The sequence below is a fragment of the Phyllobates terribilis genome, unplaced genomic scaffold (assembly GCF_046119375.1).
Source record: "Phyllobates terribilis strain yellow unplaced genomic scaffold, ASM4611937v1 Scaffold_1__5_contigs__length_1240528914, whole genome shotgun sequence".
Lineage (NCBI taxonomy): Eukaryota > Metazoa > Chordata > Amphibia > Anura > Dendrobatidae > Phyllobates > Phyllobates terribilis.
In genome coordinates this window covers 132,159,750-132,184,424 of record NW_027362761.1, presented here as the reverse complement: position 1 = coordinate 132,184,424, position 24,675 = coordinate 132,159,750, and the positions used below count along the sequence as shown (strand labels likewise).

At 39.3% G+C, this 24,675-nt stretch overlaps 1 protein-coding gene across 13 annotated transcripts in view; it reads left to right on the top strand.

Annotated features, from left to right (window-relative positions):
* LINGO2 (leucine rich repeat and Ig domain containing 2) overlaps positions 1–24,675 on the top strand; it is a 2,408,131-nt gene that overhangs the window by 2,170,078 nt on the left and 213,378 nt on the right. For 10 of the 13 annotated variants that reach the window (XM_073667628.1, XM_073667593.1, XM_073667612.1 and 7 more), the window contains one exon: positions 19,222–19,271. The exons of 2 other annotated variants lie outside the window; for them this stretch is intronic. The gene's annotated coding sequence lies outside the window, so the exon portion shown is untranslated. The remainder of the gene's footprint in view (positions 1–19,221; positions 19,272–24,675) is intronic. One more of the 13 variants, XM_073667534.1, reaches the window with a different exon arrangement.

Here is a 24,675-nt window from a genome sequence, read left to right as displayed (position 1 = left end):
GATTTGAGACTGGGACGGAGGTTCACCTTTCAACAAGACAATGACCCAAAGCATACTGCTAAAGCAACACTCAAGTGGTTGAAGGGGAAATGTGTAAATGTTTTGGAGTGGCCTAGTCAAAGCCCAGACCTTAATTCAATTGAAAATCTGTGGTCAGACTTGAAGATTGCTGCTCACCCGAGGAAACCATCTAGCTTGAAGGAGCTGGAGCAGTTTTGCCTTGAGGAACAGGCAAAAATCCCAGTGGCAAGATGTGGAAAGCTCATAGAGACTTAACCAAAGTGAATTGCAGCTGTAATTGCCGCAAAAGGAGGCTCTACAAAGTACTGACTTTAGGGGGTGAATAGTTATGCACACAGAACTTTTCAGTTATTTTGTCCTATTTGCTTGCATCATAATAAAAAAAGCAAATGTTTACAGTTGTAGGCATGTATTATGAACTGATGCAAACCCTTAAAAAAACGTGAAATTCCAGGTTGTGAGGTAGCAAAACACGAAAAATTCCAAGGGGGTTGAATACTTTTGCAAGCAACTATACATGTCAACTGTTTTATCCATTTTATTCAGATTTTTTTTCCATTTTGTTCCAACTCTAATAAAATTCAGCAAAACTTTCATAGCTCATGATTGAACATACTTGCTCTTCCTCCATTTTTTTCTGTAAAGTGCAACTAGGAACTTGACAATTTCAACTGACAAAAAAATTGTTCTGAAGTTTTATAATCATTATATTATCTTGTAAGGGATTAGTCTTCAGTCATAGGGTTGTCTGGGTTATAAAAAATGTATTTTCATTCCTTATAAAGGACCTTGTAGATATAATGTCCAACCACAGGGACTAGCACCGATTGGCAGAACAGGGCACTTTATCACCACTATAATGTAGCGGCAGTGCAATTGCTCAACTGATGGACCATTTATTCCCTGTATGGTTTGGCTTTTTCTGGCAGTGAATGAATGGAGTAGTGGTTGGGCATCTGATCTGTCCTTCCATTTTGTAACGGGGGAGAAAAGTGATGGTAAAGCAGGGATAAAAATTCCCTGCTTTACCAATCGTTCAGTGGTCGGACCCCACCAGCAGTAGTAACTTATTTTCTCCGAACATTATGTCAAATGGACACCATTTAATTGTACACTTGCTACCAAGTCCTTAGCTCATTGCTTAGTGGTCCTTTGATCTGTGTTATCAGCTTAATCATATGGGATCCCATCTAATAATAAACAAATGTCCAGATTGAGCAGTATGTTTTGGTTTGTCATGCCTTTTAAAGAATCGGTTATTTGAAATTCAGGTCCACTATTCACTCATTCTTGAAGGATTCATATAATTGAGTTTTATGGATGTCCCTTGGTTTTTTTGCAATAGATGTATTTTCCCTGTAAGACAAATGTAACATTGATCTGGTTTAATTTTATTACCCTGTTATAAAGTCCATAAAAAGAAGACTATCTTTCTAATTTGCATGAATTGTGGTCAAACTTATGCTATGTTTCATTTTCCCCTATGAGGGTTTGTTTAGGGCTATTCATTTTTCTATTTTTTAAGCAACTGGTTAAAGACAATTAGCCATATGTTCAAATTACATTTAAAGCAAGGTCAATTTTATTAGCTCTCTTTGTCTGCCATGTTTAGTTTAATTTTCAAGTGTTTAGTTCATAATCTCTTCTTGATAAACAACTTATTACAGATGGTGCCACTTTTTTTTAAAGGGAACCCATCTGCTGATTCATGCAGTCCGCACAAAGACCATCAAGAATCAGATACTAGCTGCGTTACTGCATCCGTGCATGTTTCAAACACTGGGTGATAACTACGCGTCTCGGGTGACTACTCCGAGGCATCTTCCTGTCAACTATATCGACAGGTCTCTACTTATGCACACATATAGGATTAGACCAGTCAGTCAAGTGGGGCGGAATTGGGATATGCCACTGAAGACCAGTCTTGGACTAGTGTTTCAGACTGCAGAAACAGAGCTGACAGGTTCCCTTAAAGAGTACTTGTTTATTGAGTATCAGCTTATCAATAACAGTGGGTTAAAGGCCTCCGTACAATACATCTTCCAAATATAATTTGTACTGTATTGTTTCTACTATAACTCTTTGCATTCACATTTTGGCTGCTGGAGTGGACAAAAGTGTCAAAAGTGAAAGTCTTGTTACTGTAAAATCCATGAAACATCCATAATTATTTAAAACTCAGAACAAGGATCAGCACTGGCTTCATCATCTATGGCAAAAAAATTGGGTTAATGTAGTCTGTGATGAGTTTGGTGCCAAACACTCAACCGATAAGCTATTATTTTTGGTCCGTCCTCATCTAATGTGTATGTGGCCCTTGAGTATGGAAGAAAGACAACACACTCATGTATGTGTCCCCATTCCACTTGAAATAGATCACTCAGTTTGTAATGACTCTATATATGAGTTTCACTTTTTGTATTGAAGAACTGAAATAAATTAACTTTTTGATGATAATCTAATTTAGTGAGATGCACCTGTATCTCTTTCCCACCCTAGAATAAGAACCCAAACTTTATCGCAAGATTGGATTTCTTTTAGTATGTGGTTCAAGTAGATTTTAGACACAAATGCCGGATAATGCTATGTGTATGCACCTATCCATAATGGTACAATAGCAGGCTATCTAGATATTCTCCCATTTAAAAAATATTCTGTAGAGGGGAGGGAGGCAGTATGTGGGATTATAATGGATTTTTAATGTTTACAGATAATACATTTTATGTTGCTCTAGATCCTACAGAGATAAAAAGCTTTAGAAATGACTTACTGCTTAGTACAGCATTTGAAAATTGTTTGCATTCATTCTGAGGGTATACATACTTTAGTGAGATTAGATGTCTCTCCAGTAATGTAATCTTCAGATTCCCTCTTCCGTACTTCCAAGAAACTCATACTTCCTGCATTAGTGGAAAGAGCAGCTTTCAAAGCATTGTAATTGAGCAATCCTACAGATTTCACACCAACATGCAAAAGAAATGTGATTTCACTCTTTTCTTTACTTTCTTGCATTCTGCCATCTACATAATGTAACATAAATATAGAAGCATAAATTAAACCTTAACTTATAAGTTGGGCAAAATGCTGTTTAACCCCTTTACAACCCAAGGTGGTTTGCACGTTAATGACCAGGCAAATTTTTACAATTCTGACCACTGTCACTTTATGAGGTAATTACTCTGGAACGCTTCAACGGATCCCCCTGATTCTGAGATAGTTTTTTCGTGACATATTGTACTTCATGATTGTGGTAAAACTTCTTCGATATCACTTGCGTTTATTTGTGAAAAAATGGAAATTTGTTGAAAATTTTGAAAATTTTGCAATTTTCAAAATTTTAATTTTTATGCCCTTAAATCAGAGAGATATGTCACACAAAATAGTTAATGAATAACATTTCCCACATGTTTACTTTACATCAGCACAATTTTGGAACCAAATTTGTTTTTTATTGGGGAGCTATAAGGGTTAAAAGTTGACCAGCGATTTCTCATTTTTCCAACAAAATTTACAAAACCATTTTTTTAGGGACCACATCATATTTAAAGTCACTTTGAGGGGTGTTTTTGACAGAGAGTACCCAAAAGTGACACCATTCTAAAAACTGCACCCCTCAAGGTGCTCAAAACCACATTCAAGAACTTTATTAACTCTTCAGGTGCTTCACAGAAATTTTTGGAATGTGGAAGAAAAAAATTAACATTTAACATTTTACACAAAAATGTTACTTTAGACCCAATTTTTTTTATTTTCACAGGGGTAACAGGAAAAAATGGACCCCAAAATTTGTTGTGCAATTTCTCCTGAGTAAGCAGGAGGGGGAAAACCACTGTTTGGGCGCACGGCAGGGTTCGGAAGGGAAGGAGCGCAATTTGACTTTTTGAATGTAAAATTTGCTTGAATAATTGGCGGACGCCATGTTGCATTTGGCGAGCCCCTGATGTGCCTAAACAGTGGAAACTCCCCACAAATGACACCATTTTGGAAACTAGACCCCTCAGGGAACTTATCTAGATGTGTGGTGAGCACCTTGAACCCCCAGGTGCTTCACAGAAGTTTATAACATTGAGCCATAAAAATACAATTTTCACATTTTTCCCACAAAAATGTTTTTCAGCCCCCACTTTTGCATTTTCATAATGGTAACAGAAGAAATTGCACTATGCAGTTTGTTGCGCAATTTCTCCTGAGTTAGCAGATACCCCATATGTGGGGGAAAACCACTGTTTGGCGCGCGGCAGTTTTCGGAAGGGAAGGAGCGCCATTTGACTTTTTGAATGTAAAATTTGCTTGAATAATTAGCGGATGTGCCCCTGATGTGCTTAAATAGTGGAAACCCCCCACAAGTGACACCATTTTGGAAACTAGACCCATCAGGAAACTTATCTAGATGTGTGGTGAGCACCTTGAAGCCCCAAGTCCTTTACAGAAGTTTAGAAGATGGAGCCGTGAAAATAAAAAAATCTAACTTTTTCCACAAAAATGATGTTTTAGCCCCAATTTTTTTATTTTCACAAGGGTAAGAGGAGAAAATGGACTCCAAAAACTTTTGTGCAATTTATCCTGAGTGCGCCAATACCCCATATGTGGGGAAAATACAGTGTTTGGGCGCACGGCAGAGTTCAGAAGGGAAGGAGCACTGTGTGACTTTTTGAACCCAAAATCGTCTGGAATCGAGAGCGGACGCCATGTCGCGTTTGGAGAGACCCTGATATGCCTAATTAGTTGAAACCCCCCTCAAGTGACCCCATATTGGAAACTACACCCCTCAAGGATCTTATCAAGGGGTATAGTGAACATTTTGAACTCAGAGGTACGACACAGAATTTGATGACATTAGGTCATCATATTGAATAAGTTGTCATTAGTCAGGAGCGCAAGTGCTCTCAAATGCTCGCTACTTGAGTTTGCATCGGGTACTCAGGTATGCACCATGTATCACGGGTGCTCAAGTGAAATGCTCGAGTCCCCACCTGCATGTTTCACGGTTATTAGACACCCCCAAAAAAAACATGCGGGGATCGCTCGTGCATGGCAGGCAATCCCCGCAAGGTTTTTTTGGCCGCGAAGCATATGGGGCGGAGACTCGAGCACCCGAGATGCTCAATGTATACCCGAGCACCCGATGCAAACTCAAGTAGCGATCATTAGTATTCAACACTATGCCATATCATCATCTTTTTTTTTTTTTTTTTTTTTTTTTACTTTTGAAAAAAAAAACAACCGTAACCCCAACCCTAACCCTACCCTAGCCCAACCCTGACCCCAACCCTAACATTAGCACAACCCTAACCCCAACCCCACCCCTAGCGTTTATTTTTTACGCCGTTCCTAGTGCCATATATGTGATTAGACGACCTTATTCTTCAGGATGGTGCGACTACAGAGATACCAGAATGATATTAGGATTTTATGATTGACAGCTGTCACACACTAAAAGACACATTTTGTAAAATCGAGTTTTTGCATCGCCATATTTTGAGAGCTATAATTTTTCCTTATTTTGGCCGACAGTCATGTGACGGCTTGTTTTTTGCAGGATGAGTTGACGTTGTTATTGGTTCCATTTTCAGGCATGTGACATTTTTTGATCGCTTTCTATTCCAGCTTTTGGGGGGCATAATAAACAAAAACCAACAATTCAGGAATTGTTTTTTTTTACATTTTTTTATTCTACTCCGCGTGTGGTAAAATTGGCAAGGTAGCTTTATTCTTTGAGTCAGTACGTTTACAGTGGTTCTGCATTTATATCGTTTTTCTATGTTTTGGCGCTTTTACACAATAAAAGCTATTTTATAGAAAAAATTATTTTTTTGCATCGCTTTATTCTGAGAGCTATAAGTTTTTGATTTTTCGGATGATGGAGCGGTAAGGTGGCTTGTTTTTTGCGGGACAAGATGACGTTTTCAGCGGTACCATTTTTATTTATATTCGGTTTTTGATGGCGTGTTATTCCACTTTTTGTTTGGCGGTATGATAAAGCTTTGTTTTCTGCTTCGCTTTTTATTTTATTTTTTTACCGTGTTCAATGAAGGGGTTAACTAGTGGGATAATTTTATAGGTCAGGTTGTTCAGGACTCGGCGATACCAAATATGTGTACTTTTATTGTTTGTTTTTTTTTTTTTCATAATACACTGTGTTCCAAATTATTATGCAAATAATATTTTCTCAGATTTTCCCAAATTACCTATATGAATTGCAATCATTGTAATTTTCCAGTCAAATAATTATTAGAGTACAATTGAAAGGTTTTTGTACAAACTGCCTATGATAACAGTATATTTTTTAAAAAATAAAAAACTCAAACTGCACTCAAAATGCATGTTCCAAATTATTATGCACAGCAGAGTTTTCAACCTTTTCATTTTAATAAAGAACAAAAAAATGGTCATTTTTGAAATTATAAGCATTAGCAGGTTATTACAAACTGAAATCAAACTGTTTTCAACTCAAAACTTTATTCTAGGTGATGTTACATTTGCACATAGGACCCCGTGTTCGAAAGGAGCTTCTGAACTCTCTCATTCATTGAATTTGTCAGGTTTTGGATGGTTTCTGCTTCAATTGTTTTGCATGAGGACAGAATACCCTCCCAGAGCTGTTGCTTAGATGTGAACTGCCTCCCACCATCATAGACACTTTTGATTATGCTTCAGAGGTTCTCAATGGGGTTGAGGTCAGGGGAGCAAGGGTGCCACACCATAAGTTTGTCCCCTTTTATGCCCATAGCAGCCAGAGATGCAGATGTGTTATGTGCAGCATGAGACGGGGCATTATCATGCATGAAAATGATCTTGCTGCGGAATGCACGGTTCTTCTTCTTGAACCATGGAAGGAAGTGCTGTTTGAGAAACTCAACATATATTATGGAGTTCATCTTTACCCCTTCAGGGATCCTAAAAGGGCCGACAATCTCTCTCCCCATGATTCCAGCCCAAATCATTACTCCACCTCCTCCTTGTTAGCGCCATAGCCATGTTTGCATGGTGTGTCCATCAACCAGCCATCCTCCACTCCATCCATCTGGACCATCGAGATCATTTCATGCATGATAATGCCCCGTCTCATGCTGCACATAACACATCTGCATCTCTGGCTGCTATGGGCATAAAAGGGGACAAACTTATGGTGTGGCACCCATGCTCCCCTGACCTCAACCCTATTGAGAACCTCTGGAGCATCATCAAAAGGAGTGTCTATGATGGCGAGAGGCAGTTCACATCTAAGCAACAGCTCTGGGAGGGTATTCTCTCCTCATGCAAAACAATTAAAGCATAAACCATCCAAAACCTGACAAATTCAATGGACGAGAGAGTTCAGAAGCTCCTTTCGAACAAGGGGTCCTTTGTGCAAATGTATCATCACCTAGAATAAAGTTTTGAGTTGAAAACTGTTTGATTTCAGTTTGTAATAACCTGCTAATGCTTATAATTTCAAAAATGACCATTTTTTGGTTATTTATTAAAATGAAAAGGTTGAAAACTCTGCTGTGCATAATAATTTGGAACACAGTGTAATATTTATTGATGGGTACATTATATTTTTATTTTTGATGGATTATTTTTTTTTATTTTTTTAAAAATATTTTTACAATTTTTTTTTTTTTTTTTTTCACTTTGACAGTTTTTTTTTTACTTTTTTACTTTCTCCCACTATGGGACTTTCACTTTTTTTATTCTGATCGCCTGCATAGCATAGGGATGGAGCACCAACCCTGTGCCATGCAGGCAGTCAGCGCTGCACAGTGAGAAGATTGTTTGGTCATGCACTGCGCTTGACCAACAAATCTTCCTGCTTCTCTGGTGACCCGGTTGTTGTCATGACGACATCGGGTCATCATGGCAACACCCGGGAAGCCGCGGCAGACAACGCTGGAGGCCGGAAGAGGAGGTGAGTATACCGATCACCTCCCTTTAGCCACCGCAATGCTGCGATCGACTTTGATCACAGCATTGCGGGGGTTAATGTGCCGGGAGTGGTGCGGGACTGCTCCTTGCACATAGTACCGGGTGTCAGCTGTGACAATCAGCTGACACCCGGCGGCGATCGCGCCCGCACAGCCTGTGTGCGCGCACGATCGCGATGACATACTAATACGGGTCAGGCTCTTAAGTCCCAGGGCACAGACGCGTTTTAGTACGTCATTGGCTTTAAAGGGGTTAAAACAACTTGTACCACTACAACTTGTTCTACAAATATCATGGCCTCAAGCAGCTATGTAGACATAAAAATAAAAAAAAATATGCCAGATTGAATGTGGTATGGCAAAAAACAAAAAATATTTGTGTTCTTTGAAGGGGTTTACTACTTTGTAATAAAGGCATTAAAAGGGAATCTGTGCAGTCTAAACTGCAGGCATCATGTTACAGAGCAGCGGGATTGAGTAGATTAATATATAGTTTTGTAAGAAATTATTTAGTATAAGCTGTAATTTAATCATTTGAACTACAGCTCTTTCAGGGATTTTTAGTATACTGGGCAGTCCTATCAATGATTGACAGATATATCTGCATGCACACTTGTGCAAAGAAAGCTGATAGTCCAGTGGGCAGTCCTAAGAATCCCAAAAAGAGCTAAAGTTTAAATGATTAAATCACAAATTATATTGAATCTTTTTTCACATAACTGTATATGAATATACTCAGCTCCCCCTGCTCTATAACATGTCTGCAGAGAAGACTGTATTTTCATGGTGATAGGTTCCCTTTAATTAAATGTATGATATGTTATTAATCTTACTATCACACTTTCAATTTGAATTCTGCCACATTCATGACTTGCTGTTGTGCTGCCTAAAAATATCCCTCTCTGTGTTCATCATTCTTCCCTCTCCTTCCTTGAGATGTGAAGCTACTACTCGGAACACCCCTACTGAATCCCTATGTTTCATTTGAGTAAAATAATAACACTTATACTCACCTCCTGTGACAGCGTTATACCTGCTTTGTCGGCAGTGGCTCTCCCGGGGATAAGAATGTCACAAAATCCCTGCTGTCAATCAGCGCTGGTTCAATCTCCCCTCCTTCGAAAAATTCTGGACATTTGGAGGAAGTGAGAGCTTCTTCTGCCCTCTCACTCTCTGTGGATGTCAATTACATCCGTAGGATAAGAGAGTTTGCACAACATTGCAAAGTCACATGATCCCTGAACCAATGCAGACACCTGTGAGGGGTGCAGGGTGGTAGTAGTGCCGAGGGCCTGCTGTGTTCCTACACCCTGGCTCCCTGGCAAAGACAAATGTCCCAATTCTACTATGCTGTGCGTGTGGTGTGTAACACTCATGATTTGGTCGCAGATCTCTGCTATCTTTGGTTTTTCCAATTCAGGAACCGCCGCACACACGTTTAGGAACTTCCACTCCATTTTATAATAAAGAACTTTACTTAACGGTCCAACTTCAACATAGTGGAGTATGCAGTAGTGGGTACATACTTTTCCAGGTTCACAGTCCATTGCACAGCACAATTCGATATTCACCGTCCGTTTGTCTTGAGCTATCCCTTCCATAGTCAACATCTTTGGCCTCTGAGGCGCTTGCAGTTTTAAGAGTTCCGTACTGTCTCCTCTATTCCCCGTCCGACTTCCCCTTCTTGGGAAGATTTTGAGACAAGCTACTCTGCTGGCTCCTGTGGACCATAGGCCCTGAATGTTAAGGGAAAGTCTGTTTCAGAGTTCCTGACTAAAGTTCCTCGGCTGTTGCGCAGACTGTGCTTCTGTGCCCCCTGGACCACCAACTACTGCTCTTCACCTCTCTCCCTCAGACTCTAACTGACTGACAGGAAAAACCATTACTCTCACTTGGCCCAAGCTCCTCCCCCTTTTGACTGGACCAATCACCAATTCTCCTTCGGTTGCTGGGCAGACTTCCCCATTACTACCCCAGCTCCTCAGACACTGGAGCTATTGCTAAACACATTAACTGTTTCTATCCTAAACTATTGTGCCCACCATTGCACTGTACCCAATTCCTAATCTAATACTCTATCTACTCCTAACCTATACTGACCCTGTAATTAACACATCAGACAATAGGTCATTTACATACTCATATATAAACACAGAGTGCAGCAATATGTGCACAAAAGGATAGAGGCGCAAGACCGTCCTGGTCACACTCTTACACACCATACGGACGACGCCAGCTCCAGAGGTGAGTATAAGTCTTAATATTTTACTTGGGGGGAAACATATTGATTAAGAAGGTCTGTCCGAGTTGTGGAGAGAGTTCAGAAGCAGTGAAAATTAGACCATTGAAAAGGAGTTCAGCAGCAGGTAAAAAGAGAGAGATTCCATATGCCTGAAAGGTTTGGAAAACCAGTCACTAGGTTGGGTGTTATGACCGCCTGTTCTTCCTCTCCGATGTGTGAACTGAATAGAGTGGCATGGCCGCACAAGTGCTGTGCTACTTCATTCTTATTTTATGGTACTGACAGAGAGAGACATATAATTGTATCTTTTTGTCAATTCTATACACAATAGATGGAGCTGTAGCATACATATGTGACTGTGAAGACACGGGGTCTTCCGTGGGCATAATACTACTCAGACAACACAGGGTGATGTAAAACAGTGTGGCAATACTTTATTGAACTACCAAACAGACAATAAACATAAAGAACAGTCTCAGCAAATACCCAAGATGGTGCAAAATTACACAGTCTCACTCTTTCGCTGGCCCGCCGGGAATACAGCAGCTGCGACTTTGGGATTTTCAAAGCCAACTGCCTCAACCAGTGGCACCCTGCTTTGGGTGGACACCCACAGAGAGGAGGTAGCGGCAAGCTTAGGAAGCTGACAGTCCATTGAGGTATGTGGCTAGGAGACTCTGAACATATCCATGGAACCAGGTGACCAGATGGTCCCAACCTGGCTTTCTCTGAACGTATCAATGGGTTCCAGGTGACCAGAGGGTCCCACCTGGAAACTCCAAACAACATATCCATGGGAACAGGTGACCTCATCGTCCCAACCTGGCTTCCCCAAATGTGTCCATGGGTTCTGTGATAGTCAATGGCACAGATCTGTATCCCTTCAGCTGGGACCAGGGTGTCCTAAGCTGACATCCTGTAGTGTCACATCTGTATCCCTCTTGATGGAGCCATGTGTCATGGTTGCTTTCCTGAATAGTCTCTCTGATTCTTCTTGCTGCACGATAGAAATCCCTTTTTATATTTACATCTGTGGCTCAGATTATCATTCACAGGTCAGGGGGAAGGTGGTTGGGGCTCATGTCTCATTGTTTGAGCATTTAATCAATTTTCATAGTTTGTATCCCACTGCTCTGCAGATCAACAAACTAGCTGGCCTAGTACAATATGTAATTAGCATATTAGCAAACATCATTGTTCCCTGATCCTCAGTCCAGTCCTCCAGACAATAAATTGCAGTAAATATCAACTGCAGTGTCAACGTTCAGGCTTATACAAATAACAGTCTTTCCTTCTTGACCCACCAAGAAAACACATGAATTCAAAAGTCAGCATAAACATAATAGTGTATTTCTCCTGACCTACTGAATTTAGACGTCTGGATAATTTAAGATTAAAAGCTGTGTCATCATAGTGACTATATATCTCTATTCAGCACCTGAAAAAGTGAAGGAAGAACTGAGCATTATGATCTCTGTTCCCAGAGGGACCTCCACAGAGAACACACAATTATCAGCTCTTCTGTGGAATAATTAATGAATATTTTCATTCACAAACTCAAGCTTTCACATTTTTCCAGTGGAAGTTAGTTTTAGGGAAATCTGAGGCCTGGTATTATGTCCATTATGGGTTGGTACCTTTTTTTACATTGACATTATTTATCATTTTGTCCCAATTGGACTTATCCAACATAGCAAAGTTATTCTTGCTATATTTCGATACGAACCAAGAGAGACTTCCATTCAATTCCACTACTGAAAACTGTTAAACTATATTTATAAGACATGTAAATGAAAATTCCATCTGAATTGAGTTTCCTAAGCACGTTAAAGGAATTCTTCATGTAAATGTATAAAAAAATGTAGAACTAATATCAGACTAGTAGTGAATGTGCCAGCACAATACTCATGGTGTGGTTGGAAGTAGTATGCACCATCAACACCACTTGTCTGCTCTATAAACAGATCGAGGAACATGAGGGGGGGGGGGGGGGTGTCCTGTAATGGTCGATCATACCAAAATCCAGTTTTATCTTATGTGTATATCCAATTTTTTTAAAGACACAGACACAGTTTTTAAAGACACAGACAAAGTGATAGTGGTGATTATGAGATACACTTAAGCTGACACACTAATGGCTCCAATTTCTTTTCCCATGCTGTTGTGATGTGTGATAGAAAGATGGGAGTTTGAGTTTAAACTCAAAAGTTTGGACCTATCTCTCTTTTATAATACATCTAAAATGTTCTCACACCCTTACAATTTAGTTTTGTGTTAAGATCAGAGCTTAATGAATACGCCTCTTTCATTTTCTTCCTTATTGAACTGGTTTGGATATATTTTTTATATCAATATATGCCACATAGGCCAATTCTTTCAAGTTTCAACCTTGTCAAATGCTTGTCTAAATCACAAACCAATTAACAAACCTCAGCTCCTTGCTTTTACCAAGCAAAACATTGCAATTTATCTGTCTGTTCCAGCTTGTAAAATGAACTAGCTTCTTAAATTGTGTAACAGATTCCACTTCCCTGCCGTTTCTTATTCTGCAGTTATACCCCAGGAGCCATCTCATTTATACTCAACAGCCGCGCAGTGACAAAAGTACCACAGTCAGCTGCTTTTTGTGCCTTGGTAGCCAATCAACTTTATATAGGAGCTCGTCCTTTCAGTACAGCTTGATACCAAAATAACCCTTTACTGGGTAGAAAATTGTGACACACGGCATTTCCAGTATTGTATTCTAGAAGGCATTCACATACAATTATTGTTTCTCTATATTTGTTATTCTAAAGATACAATTATTAATAACTTTCCTTAAAATCTAAATATAAGGCTCAGTTAGACATCTAAATGCTGCCAAATTGTAATGTCTGTATTACGGGTCGAAAATCCTGGCCCAGTGTTGGATCCATTGTTCTAAAGATTCCTAGGATGCAGTAATTTCAGGTCATCGGTTTGGTAGAGTTTTCAATAAAATGTAGTGACATTGCTGTTGTCTGAATTACACTGTATATACTTTATTTTTTGAATTACTTCTTTATTTTGTGTTTGCCCCCTTCTTTCTGTGAATCTCATAATTGCTGCTAATACATTTATTATTTGGTGTGCTTATGCAACATTCTGGGTCAGACTTGTCTTCCAAATTACCAGAGTGTCCCCCGGAGGACCCAGCTTCTGACATAATAATGAGCCTTGGCAGTTTGACAGAAGACTACCTAATTCAAAGATGATTTCTGGAGTCATCTATGGTCAATTTCATATGATTTTTTTCACAAATAACATTGTAGACTTTATTGATGATATGCCCTGCATGTACAGTGATAACCAAAATTACACAATGAATTTGCTAACAAGTAAATTTATGGTAGACACAGGATTTTCCCTCTTGGGCTTTGTTGGGTCAAGGAACTCCACTCTGCTTAAAGCATGTCAAGTGAATGTTAACTTCATAGTGTCCTCCAGCAAATTATATAGACTTTGATGGAGAAAGTAACAAAACAAATATGGCCATCTCTCCAGTCATCACTTTTCGGATGTACCCTAAAATTATAAGATTAATACATTTTTTCACAATGGCAAACAGTGAATGTTGCCGAATTCAAAATTGGCTTTAAGAAAATCTCTTGGCATGCATAAATAGATCTTAAAATAATCAGAAGTGAGTAGAGAGACTATGTTTGTAGGAAAGCGCAGGTGTGATTGTAACAGATTATATAGTTGTATAATACGTAAAATACAACTACCTTTATTGTTGAACCTGCCTTATATGATATCAATAGACAGCTCTATTGCTTTTACAGTTCTTCTTCATTTGCCCAGAGGATGCCACAGAGATCTTTCTTCCTTAGGCAGTTTGCTGTACAGTATATACAGTACATCTTAACTATAGCAGAATAGATGAACATTAAAGGACCAACAAACAAATTCAGGTTTGAGGCTAGATCATGGGAGGCCAGAATCTCTTCTGCTCTTCACCTTGAGCTTTTTCATCATTACTTGATCAATGGTTGAGGGATGATCAGTAGAAATGTAGTTATCACAGAGAATGGCCTTGGTAGTGTATCAAGAAAGAGCCAGGAAGACATTTTCAGTTGTGTTAGAAAGTGTACCAAGTTCCAAAGCATAGTAGTGGTTCATTGTCTAGGAAGCTAATATATAAGTATATATATTTATATATATATGTATCCTACGTGACAGATGCCTTGTCCACATTTCAGTCAGATGTAATTCAATTTATTTTGTAAACTAAATTAAGAATGGCTATGATTGAAATTTTTTTGTCTGATTTTATAGTTATAATTGTTCTAAAATTATGCATTGCAGAGCTATGAGTTATTCTTACAGTCCCTCTTCTCCATTAGCTAAAGCAAATATCTTCTGCAATGGACCTCAGTAAAATCTGTGTTGTCTTTTATTACTCAGAAAGCTCATTTATTTCAGGGAACATACTTAATGTATCCTTATGGAATGCTACTTTAGCTTTTTTTCACATTTCTCAACCCTGTTGGGAGAAAGGAGGTCACTGTCACGCATTCAAGTAATTTTGATGGCAAGAAAAGCGTAGAGTGCAGCATTATTATTGCAATCAAAACTGCTGGAATCCCAACAGAATTCTGAAAAGTCAAAAGGGTCTGTCAGTGACAATTTGGATCTGACAGACAGCAAATTAATCAAAGCATCATGACTATTGCTATAAGTGGAGGCCATGGCATAAATGTGAACAAGGCCTTGACCTGTCAATAACAGCTAATAGCTGAGATTGAAAGTTCTATTAGAGGGTACCCTCAGCAATAGAGATGAGTGAAACTTTTGAAATTCAAATTCACAAGCTTATCAAATTTTTTTTGCAAAAATCTGGTTCGCCATGAAGCACAGGTACACAAATTTCTCTGACAAGATGTGTGTAACACTCTGAGGTCTCCAAGAACTGTAACCAACCTATTTCAAGTTATTGACTGCAATTGCAACTTTAGTAATGTAGTAAATTGTTTTCAACATATATGGCTATGAGTAAACAGATGGCAACAGTTATTTTCTGCTTAGTTATCACACACTATCTGTACAATTTCTTAAATGTTCTATGGTTTCCTTTCCCTGTCTTTATTGCTAAGCTGTGAACTGAGTCCTTTCACTATCCAGATTCACCACAAAATGGCTGCTGCATTTCTTGCTTCAGCTTTCATACAGATTATGATAGTACCCCCTGATTGGAGGTGCTATACCAAGTGATGTGATCTCTACAGTGCAAAGCTTTATGGGGAAGCCCGCCCAGTGCACTTGACATCATGTGAGCCTTCTCTGACTGATACAATCTTCTGCAATGTGTAAATTGCAGTAGTCATTTTAAGCGATTTGCATTAGGCAAAAGTGAACACAGGAAATAGAAGCCATTGGTTCTCTCATGGTGGCTGTTGTCAAGCTTTCCAAATCTTAAAGCGGTTATCCACTGCTTTTGCATTGATGGCCTATACTTAGGTTAGGTCATAACTGTCTGATCGGCCGGGGTCAATTGATTTGAATAGGAGGTGGATGTGTAGTACCCTGAGGCAGCCACTACAAGTTGATTGCCAGCTCCGCAAGTAAGTACTTCCGGTCGGTGGCCGTCGCTGACACCGATAACAGCTGACTGATGGGGGTGCCCGGTATCGGACCCCGGCTGATCAGACATTGATGACCTATCCTAAGGATAGGCCATCAATGTAAAAGCAGTGGACAACCTCTTTAATGTGAACCTTTTCTATTTATTTGGGCCTCCAATACATTTTTTTAAATTATTAAATTTCATAGTGAATATTATTTAACGAATAACCTAAATGTTTTTTATTCCTTTTGGATTAAATGGGTGTTCGTGGATTTTTTTTTTATTAATGATTAGTACTGTTTCAAAGTAAAGATGAAGAAAAAAATGATACTCTCCCTCTTTGATCATCTACAGGTTTTGTTTTAAAACTTGCCTGCTCCCCTCTGTTATATTATTTTTGATATTGTCCTTAGCACACTGCAAATTGCCAGAAACGCCTGCTCAGTCAGTCAATGACTGACTGCAGCAGTGATTGGTTGAGCAGGCATTCATGGCTAATCCTAGCCAGTCTGATATCTGAAGGATAGTAATAGGAAACAGAAAAACAGGGACAGGGTAAGCATTGGTAAGAGACTTGTAAAGGATCAAGTAGAGTAAGTTTAATATTTTTATTACTTTAAAGCAGCCAAAGACACTTACAAAGGATGATGTTTGTGGTGGTATGATTGGCTCTGATGCCAGATGATATACACACTGTAGGGCATCTTGACTAAAAAGACATGATAGTTACATGTGTAAACCTGCTTGTGGACCAAGTTGGTTGCCAATTGTAATGGTTAATATCTTGTTTATTTCATGTTTGACTTAAGATCATTTGACTGTGGTCCTCGTATTGGGCATGAAAATTTAGTTTTTGTCAGTTTCCTGACATATTTCCTAATTTGCTCTATTATTTTGTTACAATACTGGTGGAGGATCCAATAGCTGAAGGTACACAAGTGGGAAACAGCGAGAGGTAGTCAAATTTCTTAGAAGTAGCACTGGAAATAGTAGGAACCATCCTTAGAGGAATGGGAACAGCCTAGGTAAGACAGTTCATAGGAGCTGGAAACTGGAACTAGACTAAAGGCTAGACCTAATACCCAGGCAATGACTGAGAGTTCCATGTGATCTTAAGAGGTCCAAACAGGAAACAAGATGGCTTCCGCAGTTCCACAGCACAATTTCTCAATGTGAATAATACTAGCCACTAGTGGCCAGTCCACCGAAGGACAACAGATTCCTACCACCTTTAGTGCTACACTCATATGATTTACACTTAAAGGGGTTTTACCACGAACAAAAGTTAATTTTGATCAATAGATCTTGGAATAATAATTTCCACAACTGAATGTGTTTTAAAAAAGTGTCCCTGTGCTGAGATAATCTTATAAATGTGCTTCTGCTGTGTACTGTGTAATGGCTGTGTCTGACCATACAGGAACATGGTCTGATCATACCACATCTCCTGGACAGGGGAGGAAGCAAAAGAGAGGATACAGACATTACAGCAGGGATCACAGCTAATACTTTCTTTGAAGAAAAACATTGTTTAAAAACAGGCAGGGAAATGTTTTACCTCACAAAAAGAATCAGCTGTGATCCCCGGCTGTCCCGTCTCTCTTGCTTCCTCCCCTGCCCCGGAGCTGTGGTATGATCAGACCATGTTCCTGTATGGTCAGACACAGCCATTACACAGTACACAGCAGGGGCACATTTATAAGATTATCTCAGCACAGGAACATTATTTTTAAACACATCCAATTGTGGAACTTATTAATATTCCAAAATCTATTGATTAAAATGTATTTTGTTTGTGGGAAAACCCCCTTTAACTAGCCCGACAACTACATGGCCATAACTACTTGCAACCAGAGATGATCAAAACTTTTGAAATTTGAGTAAGTCAGGTTTGGTGAATTTTTCCCCGAAATTTTTTTTTGTAAAATGGAGATTGTTCAGTTGTCCTAAAATGATGTGGCTAACACTCTGCCATTTCCTAGTGCTATTTTTATGTGTTTAACAGGCCTGAGTAATTTGGAAGTGAAATGTCAAAGAGACAGTCATACTTCTAATCCAGGATAATTGGTAGTTATTTTGACATGTTACCCCTTTGTCCACTTGTTGTAGTTATTGTGTAGAATTGACCTTCGCTGGGTGAACTGAACAGCAATATCTAATGATTATTTCAGCAGTAGGGACGGTGGAAAGAGAGAGTTTAACAGCAGGATACACGAGAATGGGGAGAATTCAGCAGCAGCAGGAAAAACTAGACTGGATAGAGAGAGAGTTCAGCAGCAGGGAACAGAGGTCCATTGGAAGTGAGAGATCAGTAGCAGGGAACACGAGACCAGGGAGACAGAGTTCAACAGCAGATAACATTAGAATAGAGAGAGCGAATTCAGCAGTAGAACATTAGACTAGGGAGAGTGAATTCAGCAGCAGAGAACACGAGACTCAGGAGAGAAAGTTCAGTAGCAGAGAACACAGGTCTGGTGGTAGTGAGAAATCAGTAGCAGGGAACATGAGACCAGGGAGAGAGAGTTCAGCAGCAGAGAACACTAGACAAGGGAGAGAGAATTCAGCAGCAGAGAACATGAGACTAGGGAGAGAGAGTTCATGAGCAGAGAACATGAGACCGGTAGAGAGAGAGAGTACAGCAGCAGAGAACACAAGACCAGGGAGAGATAGTTTAGCAGCAGAGAACATGAGACTAGGGAGAGAGAATTCAGTAGCTGAGAACATGAGACTAGGGAGAGAGAAATCAACAGCAGAGAACATGAGACCAAGGAGAGTGAGTTCAGTAGCAGAGAACACAAGACCAGGGAGAGAGAAATCAACAGCAGAGAACATGAGACCAGGGAGAGAGAGTTCAGCAGCAGAGAACATGAGACCAGGGAGAGAGAGTTCAGCAGCAGAGAACATGAGACTAGGGAGAAAGAGTTCAGCAGCAAAGAGCATGAGACCAGGGAGAGAGAGTTCAGCAGCAAAGAGCATGAGACCAGGGAGAAAGAGTTCAGCAGCAAAGAGCATGAGACCAGGGAGAGAGAGAGATTAGCAGCAGAGAACATGAGACCAGGGAGAAAGAGTTCAGCAGCAAAGAGCATGAGACCAGGGAGAGAGAGTTCAGCAGCAAAGAGCATGAGACCAGGGAGAGAGAGTTTAGCAGCAGAGAATATATGAGACCAGGGAGAGAGAGTTTAGCAGCAGAGAACATGAGTCTAGGGAGAGAGAGTTCAGCAGCAGAGAGCACAAGACTCAAGAGAGAGCGATCAGCAAACAGCTGAAAAGTATTTCTTACATAGTCCTTGCTTGATACAATCATACAGTGTGTAAAATGGTGACAACTGTTTTTTAGTAATTGACGTAAATCGAATAAAACATTGTTCAAACATCGACTTTCAGGAAATTCGACTCAAATTTAATTTGCATTGAATCAATTCGATCAACTCTGCTTGCAACCATTTTATTCATTGTATTTTTCTCAGCAGAGTACCAGGACCCCAACAAAAGTCCCAAGAAAAGGGAGGATCTACAGGTAAAACATGCAATTTGGTTTAATATCTAACAGAACAACAGCTTTTTACTGTGTTTACTCATGTAAAATGAATTAGTAGAACATTGTGAGTTGCCAACTCTGTTCCCAGTGGGCACATTAAACAGCTACATTATCTTTGAAGTATCCATGCTATATAATCTTATAGCTATAGGAAAACTCATCATGCCATGTAGTAATATCACAACATATAGGTCTGTTTAGATCTGGGTATGAGGGCTTATTTTTGATTCATTTTATGCATATAATGGAATCAGTTACTTAATATGTAAGTAACTTAGTCTACATGTCTGCTATTAAATTGAATTCTTTTCCTCTGCTTTCTGATATTTTTTGGCTATTTTTGACATTTTTATTTTGTCTTAACCCTATAATGCTAACTCTTTCTAAAATGTTTTGACATCAATGTTTAAGAGTAGATCGCACAGCCATACTGCCCATCCATTGTCTGCAAATGAAATGAGCAATAACCAAGTAGAAAAATAAAAGGGAGAAAGTATGTTATTGTATAGGTACAAGTGGTTGTGGCCAAAATATTATTCTCATCACCCTAAAGCACAGAAGTAATTGAGTGTAAAAAGCTGTGTATTATGTAAAATGACTCCTGCCTTTAAGCTACAATAAACAATGATGTTCATGCAGTGGGGCTGTTAAACAGTAGAACAAATGATTGCAGCCTGCTGATTTTGCACAGCCTGGGTCATTACTAAAATGTGTATCTTCTTTTTCGTTGCTAATATGCAAATGTTTTAATTACTAGAGGTGTCTGGATTGTATAGAGCTGAAGAAAATACAAAGGATTATTTATTCTTCACCTAGATTGTCACTAGTGACTCATACTTTATATAATTTGGCATCGTACAGCATTCATGAAGCCTTTATTTCTGAGCGAGAAACCCATTAGTTTAATTAAGGAAAAAGTTGTCAGCATACAGCATATTTTAGGATAAAAATATTAATTGTCATTTAATATGCATATTCTAATTAAGGAGAAATCCAGCATGTAAATGATATCACATGCCGCATGGAGCAGTGTCAGCACTTTATTCTGTAGTCCTCTAACCAAAATTCTTTGTTTTGTATGGTACATTGGTTCTGCATTATTTATGCACCATTCATAGAGATGATTTTTCTTTGTTTGCAAAGTCTGCAATGACCTAATCATGTAAATAATACATAAGACACTGGACTGCACATAAAGCAATGTGACTTAAAAAGGTATTCAGGACTAAGGACAGTTCCTGAATGACATCAGAGAATATTGCTTTCTTACAAGAAATATTAAGAGTTGATTGTATATTGCAATTACTCAAAAAATTAGTTAAATCCCAAGTAGAAATCTCTGAGCTCCCCTGATTCTGTTATTCTTTTACGTTATATGCTACATTGCTCCATTGCAGAGATATTCACATTTGTTTTTTCTAGAGCACACTATGTGAAATCTCTACTTTGTAGTACAACTTGGTCTTCTCTGGGGGCTTTCACCCCTCTCTCCCAGACAGTGCCAATCACAGCTTGGCAGAGTCTGATAGTCTGATACTACTAGATCAGATGCCAAATTGTGATTGCAGCACCCCTGTGACAGTGGTAACCTGTTTGCCTCCTCAGCACCACGCTACTCACTGTGGTTATCACTTGGCTCACTGAGTTTTGTCTCTTGCAGCACTGCTGCATCTTAGGGTGATTTCCATTTTGCCTTAGGGGGCGTAGTTGGTCTCTGCAGGAATTTAACCCTGCTGTGTCTTGTAGAGATTAGGTTCTCTGCCCTATTCAGTGTAAGCAGACTCTGTCAGGCAGCTCCATTCACCACTCTTGGCCCAAACGTTGGTTCCTAGCCAGTTTGTCCTGCTAGTGATCTGTTTGAGCTTGTATGTTTATGTTTCTCCCATTACTCCCATGGTTTGCCTACCCGTCCTGTCTGACCTCTCTGCTCCTGACCTCGGTTACATATCCTGAACCTGTGCTGCCTGCCCTGACCTCAGACCATCTGACCTTGTCTCTGTCTTCGCCCTCCTTTATTGCATACCCGTGCCTCTGACCCCCTGGTCGGCTGCTGTAGTCCCGGGACTGCCCTTGAGTGGTACCTGGTGTCCACCACCAGCCCAGACTATGCTCACCACCAGAGGCTCCTAGTATAGGCACCTAGTCACAACTCTCCTGGTAAGCCCGACCCGTGGCGGAGTGGATCCACATCCACCAGTGTTACATTCACCCAGCAGCATTACAATCCCAAATGTCCACTTAAAGAGTAACTTTCATTTTAATTTTGGTATTATAAATCAGTAGTACACATGGAAAAAAAGCAAATTTGTAATATATCTTTTTAGAAAAATCTGCTTCTTTCTTCACAGGACTGATCATTTATTTTCAAAATTCTCAAATCCCGTTTAAAATCTGTGTTCAGTGAAGACAGATTTTTCATCATTGAGAAAGCAGTTGTTACTGGTAAGATTTTATATAGGGGTGAAGGAGGAGGAGGTGAGAGGAGCTAGAGGGAGAGCTTAATCAAAATCCCCCACCCTCCCTTCTACATAGAATCTTATAGAAATCAACTGCCATCTCCTATCTCAGTAATGAAAAATCTGTCTTCACTGAATACAGTTTTTACCCATGAATTGAGAATTTTGAGAATAAATGACAGTTACTCTTTAAGTATATATTTGGGATGTAAAATTTATGGTTTTAACTTGATAAGAGTGATGAGCAAGCATGCTCTTTACTCGAGATTTACGAGCATGCGCGGGTGTTTTCCAAGCATCTTTGACATGCTCGAATGTTGTGTTTGAGTCACTCCGTGTGCTTGATTTGTGACAGTTTGACAGCTTTAATAGATGTGAGGCATTCCTCACATCTATTAAAGCTGTCAAACAGTCGCAAATCATGCACACGGTGTGACTCAAACATAACATTCGAGCACACCACAAATACGCGGCGAGCACCTGAGCATGCTCACCGAAAGGGTTCACAGAGCACGCTCGCTCATCACTACTTGATAACAACCAAAAAGGCTAAGAGGAGAATTATTAGCTGTCTACAAGTATATGAAGAGATGTCACAGTGTAGAGGAATCATTCTTATTCTCATTTGCACAAGGAAACACGAGAAGCAATGAAATGAAACTGAAAGGGAGAAGATGCAGACTAGATATTAGAAAAACCTTTGTGACAGTGAGGTGATCAATGATTGGGACTTGCTGTCACGAGAGGTGGCGAGTTCTCCTTCAATGGAAGTCTTCAGAGGCTGGACAGACATCTGTCTGAGATGGTTTAGTGAATCCTGAATTGAGCAGGGGGTTGGACACGATGACCCTGAAGGTCCCCTCCAACTCTAACATTCTATGATTCCATGCACCATAAATTTACAGTGCTTGGTCATGGGCTTCTTGAATCATTGTAAATTTGTTGAGTTGAATTAAGCTTCTGCTCCAGCAATCTAGTAGTAACCAGTTTGGACCTTGAGAAGTCACATGCAGTTTACTATCATTTTTATAACCTCTTGTACAGCCTAAATTGCACTCAATAATTAGTAACATTATTTTAAAGTTGTGTGGTGACCAAAATACTGAAATTCAGGCATTCAGTTTTTTTTTTCTTTTTTACTCCGCTTACCATACACGTTCATTTCTTTCTATACTTTGATATACTGGACTTTTATTTATGCGTGCACTAAAGGGTAAGTCTAAATTTTGAAACAAATGGTGATATTAGTACTCACCTTCAGTATACCATTTTGTTTATCCTTCAGAGTCCAATTGGTCTGATAACTCAATGTCATCTCAGTTACCACATAGGTCAATGAAACAACACTATATACACATGATGTTTCCTTCTTTATCTTTCTTCTTGGCTCAATATTCAGAGATGAATGGCTCGAGATCACCAACATGATTTTACCAAACTTTGTCAGGAAATGTTTATGCTATGTCTATATGTGGTCACCAAGTGGTTGTGATGTGTGTGTGGCCACCTGGCAAAGCCTTTGATGGCATCTCAAGATATTGTATTGAATGTATACTTTGAGCAATTGTCCAATTACGAGATAATTAAGGGTGGACAAATGTGTACGTATAACTATGCTTCCACCATGTTGATCGCTACATATTCTAAGTGAAATAAAACAAAGCCAATATCCAAACCACTTTGATGTCATCCCAGGGCAGAGACTTGTAGATATTTACAGTGGAAATTTGACTTCATCTTTCCATTGAGATGTTAAGAAAAGCTTGCTAAATATTGCTGCTTACCTTTGGGGCATGGTATTTTTAGCCACAGCTTATGCAAGCAAACATTATTGTGACAGCAAAAAAAGAGTGTCAAACACTTAAGAACTTAATCTAAATATTGTTTATATTATTTCGGCAGCAGTTAAGACTTTAATAACAAGATTTTCTATTTTATATAACAAACGTAGCATATGGGATTTTTTTATACACTTTATTTTTTATACATATATATATTTATTACTGTTCTTAATTTGATTTTGATGGAGTGATGCATTTCCACATAGTGTGTAAGGATCATAGAATTTCATTTACAGGGGTACTGGCCATTAGAGGAGGGTAAAACAGTTTGTCTGTATGCTGCATATGATCTCAATATGTGAATAAAATCACTTAAGGCAAAATCAACATCTTTGGAGTTCTGTTCTTTTTTCATGTATTTTGAACTTTGAGCATTGTTCAGCTCGGCTGTAATGCGCATCCTTAAAATGTATTCTATAAGGGTATGTTCACACATGATGGAAAAAATCTGTACAGATTCTGTAGGAGATTTTGTTGCGGATCTGCAACAAAATCCTCATGTATTAATCGTAGATAATGTTGTGGATTTTGCTGCAGATTTTCTTTAGAGTCCTCCCCCACTTTTGTACTACATCAGGTGAAATTCACAGAAATTTGCAGAGTAAGTTAATATCCACAGCGTGTGAACTACATTCTTCAAATTGCAATCAGTTTGCTATCACTGTCACCTGCTGTTGATTGTCTGTCCCTAAGGCTGTGTGCCCACTATGCGTCTTTTAAGCGTTTCCGCAGCGGCAATTCCGCTGCAGAAACGCTTAAAAAATGCTTGGTAGAAGGCCTGCCATGTTCCCCAAAGATATTCCGCATGTGCTGTGCACATGCTGCGGAAATTTCTGCTGCGGATTATCATTGAAAAATCTGCAGCACTACCAATTATTTAGCTGAATCGCAGCGTTTTTGCCACCATTGACTTGCATTGAATCGCTTAATATCCGCATGACTACATGTGCACATGCGGATATTAAACGATTCAATGTGCGGATGGTAAAAATTGACACAATGACCATTTACTGATGAAAATCGGATCTAAAACACTGATGAAAATCGGTCTGTTTTTTATATGAGAAAAATTACTACTATCTGACA